The sequence below is a fragment of the Eretmochelys imbricata genome, chromosome 1, assembly GCF_965152235.1.
Source record: "Eretmochelys imbricata isolate rEreImb1 chromosome 1, rEreImb1.hap1, whole genome shotgun sequence".
Classification (NCBI taxonomy): Eukaryota; Metazoa; Chordata; order Testudines; family Cheloniidae; genus Eretmochelys; species Eretmochelys imbricata.
The window spans coordinates 54,438,502-54,444,841 of record NC_135572.1 but is presented as its reverse complement, the minus strand read 5'-3'; positions in this window follow the sequence as shown (position 1 = coordinate 54,444,841).

The window sequence follows — 6,340 nt, the reverse complement described above, 5'->3', positions numbered from 1 at the left end:
GCATGGAAACTATAGAAGATACCTCTCAAAATCCAGCAGGTCCAAGTGAACTGACAAATGTACAGGACACATGTGTGGATGGAAGCTCAGCCCAACCTGTAAGAAAAAATCAAGCTTACCCACAAAGTGTTCTTTCTGTAAGGCATTTGACTTGGTACCACAACAACATTTTGATTAAAAAACTAGAATTATGTGAAATTAACATGGCAAATATTAAATGGATTGAAATCAGGCTAACTGATAAGTCCCAAAATGTGATCATGAACAGGAAATCGTCAGAGAGCAGCTCTGTTTCCAGAGAATCCTGCAGTGATTGGTTCTTGGCCCTAGGCTATTTATCATCTTGAGCAATGATCTGGAAGAAAAACGTTATCACTGATAAAATTTCCAGATGGCACAAAAACTGTAAGAATGGTAAATAAATAATGAAGACAGGTTACAGATTCAGAGCAATCTGGATCAATTGGCAAACTGGGTGTAAGCAAGCAATGTGGGTTTTAAAGTGGCTAAATGTGAACATTTTGATTAAAAAAACTAGAACAATATGAAATTAACATGGCAAATGTTAAATGTATTGAAAACAGGCATCTGGGAACAAAAAACGTAAGCCATACTTACAGGATGGGAGACTCTATGCTGGCAACTGGTGGTTCTGAAAAAGGCTTGGGGGTTGTGATTGTGGTAATCAGCTGAACAGGAGCTCCAAGTGTGACACTGTGGCCAAAAGAGCTAATGCAATCCTGGGATGCATATATGGGGGAATCTCGTGTAGGAGTAGAGAGGTTATTTTACTTCTATATTTGAACACTGGTGCTACTGCTGCTGGATTGCCATCTCCAGTTCCGATGCCCACAATTCAGTAAGGATGTTGATCAGTTGAAGAGGGTTCAGAGAAGAGCCACAAGAATGATTAAAGGATTAGAAAACATGCCTTATAGTAATAGGCTAAATAGATTAAATCTAATAAAAAGCAGGATAAGGGGTGACTCAACTACAGTCTATAAGTACCAATATGGGTGTCAGTGACTGAGTCATGGGTAGACTGGCATAATGGTTGGAGCAACAATCCTGCCTACCAGGTAGAGCTGAATCCAGCCTGGTCAAGATCCTGGAGTGAAGCCAAAGATCAAAGCTGGGAGTCAGAAGGCATAGCCAAGAGCTGGCACCAGGAGTCAGAAGCCCTGGAGTCATAGTCAGGAGACAAGGAACCATAGCTGAGGATCAGAAGCCAGGATGGAGTGGGGGTGGGGCAAGAACAGGTACAGGCTAGGGCTAGAGCTGGGGTGGGGGTTGGGACAAAACCAAGTACAGCTGCAGATGAGGAGCACATTGAGCAGCCACTTTGCTGCTGCTACTGAGCTTTAGTATTCATCTATTGCTCCTGTAGCCAGTCAGGTGGCTCGTCGGTTGTACAGCTTTAGTCAGGGCCAACTGCACGCATTAGGTTGCCAAGAGACTGGCTCTGTTGCTGGTGGCCCCTGACAGTGCCCTTTCAAAGGTGCCTCCTAGGGGCAATGGGACCTGATTTCAGGGGGTATTTCTGGTGGAAGGCACATATGAGTTCTGGAGTGTGGACATTTTCTAATTGTTCCCATGATTACTCTTCCAGTCCATAGCCCTTCTAATCCACCAGATAAGAGCTGGATAATAACTCACTTGGAGTTTAGGATTCCCTAGACCTCATTTTCCTCTTGGCTCTACACATCTAGAGGAGGGGTGGTGAAAAGGAGCAGCCAGAAAAGGGATTTTCCACATGGGGTTTGGGAAGGGCCACATGGAAAACTGGGTGGACCTTCAAGGATTCTAGCAACTGCAGCCTAAATGTTAACAGGGTTAGTTTGTGATCTTAAATGGGCCTAGGTACTGGTGGTCTAATTTGGCTGAGGGAGGGTGGATTCGAGGTGTCTGAAGGACAGACAGACCTTATCTTCTAGAGACAGTGGGGCTTGGCATTTTTGGTCAGTGTGATGTTTGTGTCTCCTTGGCAACTTACAAGTGTTCGGTAAGCTCTTAATGCACCCAGTGAGGGTGGGCAACTAGATTTGCTTGCAACAAGAACTGGGGAGTCTGTAGGTGCAGTCAAATGGAAGTGAGAGTGAAAACGTAATTTGCATAGACTGGACATGTTGGGTGGATGCATGGGTGGAGTTGTTGTACACAAACTCTGTGTATGGCTGGAGGGTGATCCATTCATCTTGAGGATAATTGAGAAAGCGACAGAGGTATTGTTTGAGGGCCTGGTTCACCATTTCTGTCTTCCCATTTGTTTGTGGGTGATGGGAAGGGGGCTGCTTATCTCCTTGGCCTAAGAGTTTGTACCAAAACCAGGAAATGAACTGCAGACTGTTATCTGAGACCATTCCTGTCGGCAGCCCATGGAGCTGAAAAATATTATCTGGAAAGAGTCAGGCTGTTGCCTGGGCAGTTGGGAGGAATGAACAAAAATAAAGTGCACCATCTTAGTGAGGAGATCACCAGTGACAAGGATGACAGTGCAACCCTGGGAGCAAGGTAACTTGATGATGAAATCCAAGGATACCAAGTACCAGGGCTGACAGGGTGGGCCACCAGAAGGTCCATAACACTGGGTCTTGGAGCAGCCAAAGTGGGTATCATAGCACATCTTTAACACCTTGAGTCAAGGTTGGCCCTCTGGGATGTAAAGGCACCATCCGTGATAAAGTAAACCCTCCTTCAAATGAAACCCCAGACTGGGCAGAACGCTAGGCGCATTTAGGATCTGACCGGTATTAGTATCCTGGAGGTCTTGGGAAAGAGGGACTACAGGAGGGACATCAGGGTTCTTGTGTGTTGTCTCTCTAATAAAATGTGAGGGGCTTAAAAAGGTAACCAAGGGAGTCACATCTGACTTGGTGTCTTTGGCATCTGCCTTCTCTTTCCATGATCCAAGGCGGTAGGTGATGACAAAGTTGAATCTGGCAAAGAAGTGTGACCAGCGGATCTGTCACTAGTTAAGGTTACGAGCAGTTTGGAGATATTCCAGATTCTTGTGGTCAGTAAGAACCTGAACTGGGCTTTTTGGGTATAACATGATCCAATGGCTGGAGGGTGAAACTAGACAAATTTAGACTGGAAATAAAGCATAAGTTTTCACTAGTGAGAGTGATTAACCTTTGGAACAATTCTCTATCATTTTAAAATCAAGATTGGATATTTTTCTACAATATACATTCTAGGAGTTATCTGGGGAAAAGCCATATGGCTTGTGTTATACAGAAGGTCAGACTAGATGGTCAGAATGGTCCCATCTGTCCTTAGAATCTATGACCCTGGTCCTGTTGTCTGTCTTGCTCCTAGCAGCATGGCTCCTGCTGGAATCATAGTGACATAAGACCCACATCTTGTTCCCATACAAAAACCCTACTCTGAGATGGTGCAGACATGAAGCCCCAGGTAGTCCTACTCAGACATTTAATTTAGTCACTGATGTACCTGATTCTCATTTACTCTAGTGCTATATAAGGGAGCCTGTCACCGTGCCAAGGCCCTTCAGGAGAATTCAGGCTTAATTGGCCATTACTACCAATGCCTATGGGCTACACCTAGGAGCAATCAGCTGCTCCTGGTGGCAGCTTTTAGCTAATTAGTAATGGAACAGCTGAGCTAGAGAGAGAAGGATAGCAAGAAGGGAGGGAGAAAAGGAGCTCTAGAGATGTAGAGTAGGCCTCTGTGGGGGTCAAGTCCTGAATGAGGGCTTTGAGATGATAGTAAGAGCCCCAAGATAACTGTCAGTATCCATGGGGAAGGGGGACAGAGGAGAGCTCCCGTCAATAAGTTCTGGGAATAAATCTGCTGTCTACCTTTAGACCAGAAAGGCCTACAGTTTGAGCCTAGCTCCTGGGCTGAGTAGGAAGCTTCTGCAGTATTTCAGGGGAAAACAAGTGTCTCTGGGTTGCACAATCCCTTCCCTCCCAGACCATAATTGGCTCACTCAGTGTCCCTGCCCCCTGAAATACTGCAGGAGACAATCAGGCCCTGTGTTATTTTAATGAGATTCTTTAGGGAGGGGGGTTCCTTCAATTTTCTCACCGACTAACACTGGAAGCCATGATTCTTTAATGTTAGCTTTTCTCAAGTTTGTAGGGAGTAAAATGAAATGAGTGACTAAATGAAGAAAACTAGCTTTACAGGCTGTAATCCACTAGCTCTGTGTCAGCATCTATCACATCCAGAAGCAATTTATTAAAGTCAGAGAAAAAAAACTGTCTTAGGTCCTGTTGAAAGAGATTCTCAGGAGCTTTAGTCAATGAATACTCTGACATACTCCAGCTAATCAACAGAAAATAGTTAAATGAGAGATACTTTTGACAGAATAACCAACAAAGCTATCTTTCTTTTTTAATGACGATCTAAGAGGAAAAAATGAAAGCATGTAAATATAGAAGACTTTGAGCACACTCTTGAAAGTGAACTGTCTGATTAATGTATATAGTATACCTTACATTGCTCAAAATTTTGGAGCTACAAGTCACTGTCAAGGAAGAACATCATTCAGGCCAATTATAAAGACAAACTGGGCCAAATTCTCTACTGTTGTAAATGGACAACCTCAGTTGATCGCAATAGTGCCCATTTATGCCATCAGAGAATTGAACTGATTATCTACACTTTGAACATGATCCCCCTCTCATTTATACTAGTTGTACTCCAGTATAGCTCGTATGACTTCAGTGGAGTTACTCTGGTGTTAAGGGGAGAAGCAGTCCTTTTACATGTGACACAAAGGAATAGAGCTGGCTGGGAATTTAACAACAGTTTTTCATTGGGAAACGCTGATTTATTGACACTAACAGGAAAGGGTCAGAGTAGCAGCCGTGTTAGTCTGTATTCGCAAAAAGAAAAGGAGGACTTGTGGCACCTTAGAGACTAACGAATTTATTTGAGCATGAGCTTTCGTGAGCTACAGCTCACTTAATCGGATGCATGTAGCTCACGAAAGCTTATGCTCAAATAAATTTGTTAGTCTCTAAATTGCCACAAGTACTCCTTTTCTTTTTAGGAAAGGCTCAGTTTCATTAAAAGTTTCTCAGGTTCGAAATGGTTTTTCTGGAGTGTGTGTGTTCTGTTTTTCCATGAACAAATTCAGATGGTCTCAATTTTGTCTTGATGAAGAATGGGAAAAATTTTGAAGTCTCAACATTTTCCTGGGACAGAGAAAAACAATTTCCCCGCTCGATTTACAAAAGAGGCTCAAATGGGTTTGATCAGAGAACTCCATTGCATCATTTGTTGAAGTTAGTTTCCTGACCTCCTTATACTTGAATACGTGAAATTATTTCAATGTCTTTTTGTTTGGTTGGTTGTTTTAGATGAAAGATGAGTGGTCATTCAAGTTTACTTACTAAATGGTTTTCCCGCCTCATCAAAGAGTTGAGATAATGATACTGATTTCCTTTGTGAAATGCTTTGAGATCTACCGATGAAAAGCGCTACATAAGTATTCTTATTACTGTATTGATCAGCACAAGTTAGCGTCAGATCACAACAATTACAGAACCAATGTGTGATTAACTCTGTTCAATGTATGTTTTCCCAACTGTCATTACATTTCTAAGGAGCTTGGCCATCTGGAAGGGCAGATCCCATTTTGAGAGTCAGTTAATGAATCATGTTGCAGATGAGACTTGAACTGCTGTCCCTTATGCAGGTTATTTGATACGATTCGAGCTTTGTTTCCACCTAATCAGAAATAAATCATTCAGACTTCAAGGATATGCCAACTTTAGCATAAATAAGGGGTCAAGGGTCATGATTTTAACACTCAATCCCAGTAAGTCTTATGGACTTGAGTACTCAACTCTAGTATTTTTGTAAAGGAAACTAGAAGCCATTGATTTTGAAAGTAGCCCTCCCCATTGAAATAAACCAGGAGGGTGTTTGTGCACTTTGACAGCCTATTAGTTAGAGAACCACAGCAAATGATGTAAGGGATGTGCAAGTCTCCTATCACAAGGGGAAAGGACAAGTTTGCTCTACTGTATTTGTAACATTGTCTCAGGGCAGGACTCAGGTACACTCTGAAAAAGATGAAAATAAATGGGCCACCTTGCTGTTGGAAGCAAAGTGTGTTTCTTTTGGCAGTGAGATGCCCAGTACAGAGACTGAGTTTTGTTTTGACAGAGGTCAGATTTGATCCATATTTTGAGTTTCTTCAGGTGAAGGAAAAACAGTGGTAATTTACATTGCCATTCCTTTCTTCATTATGTGGCAGATTCTGCTCCCCCACTCACACTTCCATAGATGCTGAGGACTCTCATGACATTGTAATCTCTGAGTTTTAATTATTAGAAATAACTGGATTTATTAGAAGAAAAATCAT